Source organism: Geospiza fortis, unplaced genomic scaffold (genome assembly GCF_000277835.1).
Source record: "Geospiza fortis unplaced genomic scaffold, GeoFor_1.0 scaffold94, whole genome shotgun sequence".
Lineage (NCBI taxonomy): Eukaryota > Metazoa > Chordata > Aves > Passeriformes > Thraupidae > Geospiza > Geospiza fortis.
Window position 1 is genome coordinate 902,075 of NW_005054394.1, and position 1,318 is coordinate 903,392.

Genomic DNA, 1,318 nt, shown 5'->3' on the forward strand with positions numbered 1-1,318 from the left:
CTGGGTAAGCAAATGATCCCCACGCTGAGTTGCAGAGAACAGACACTGAACTGTCTGGCAGTTGCAATCAGAAGCCTTTTTTTTCCTTTTTCTTCCCCCCTAACGCTGGTCAGCAGCTGTGTTGTTTATAAAATGAATGGAACCCTTAATGAAGCAATAGATAGAAACAGTGAGAGGCTGTGTCTGTCTGTTACAAAGGGCTGAGGGGGAAGGGTTGAGCTCTTAAAATACCCCGACATCCTTTCTGTCACTTATTTAAACATTAGGCATAGCAGTGATCAGCTACCATCATAAAGTCTATATTTGGCTCAGTGGAAATGCTAAATCCACACATCAAACCAGCTGTTCATATAGACAGGGAGAGATTTATGGTCCTGTGAATGTAAAATAGTGCAAAATAGTGTAAAGAAAAAAAAAGGAGCAGACAGCATGTGGGAAGGGGGAGAGCCAAGCTGCAAGCAACACTGCTCAGTGTGTTGCATTGCTGGATGCAACAGACCCCATCACAGGCACATGGAGGATTGCAGCAGATACTCTGCCCAAGATGCAAAAGCAGACAGGGAGAGGATTCCAGCCCTGGGGAGAAAAAATAAGCAGCTTTGCTATAAACAGTTTTCACTCCAGCTCAGTCCATCACTCACAACACATGACATTAATCATAAACCTCGAAAACACATCTAGGTTAAAGTTTCCAGCTGTTCAGTCAATAGAGACTTTTAAAGAGGAAAGCAGCAGCATCCTTCAGCACAAAAGTCCTGCTGCCATCACATGGGATTGGCACATCCTCTCCCACTCCCCCTCTGCAAGGACAGGGAGGGGCAAGGATAGCATGAAATTTAGCCAGATTTTTATACAGTAGATATCAAGGCCTAGGCAGAGGTGGAAATAATTTGGATTTCAGCAGTGACATACCTTCTATTAGTGATTTTGAAGAGTACCACTGCAGAAAGATTTGGCATTGAAACACACTAATGCAATCAGGAAGCCTCATGGTCCCTGGGAGCTCATCCTGTTTTGTTTCTCTATAGCCCCAAAAGCACTGTGAGGAGTGAACTGGTTATTTTCTGGAAACCTCCTGTTACCCAGTCAGAATTTCCTCTATGCCACAGTAGCTCCCTAGTGGCCATTCAGACTTGAAAAAAGGTGAGACCCCAGCTCCTGTTTTCCAGGTTAATGACTCTACAATATCCAGGCTATTTTTGCCTCCAACAATAATGCAGAAGTCAGCTTTTGCAGGTTTGGGAAGGGTTTTTATAAAAGTTTCTGATAAATCTGCAAGCCACTTGCATCTCTTCAGTTACAACACAAGTTAAAGATG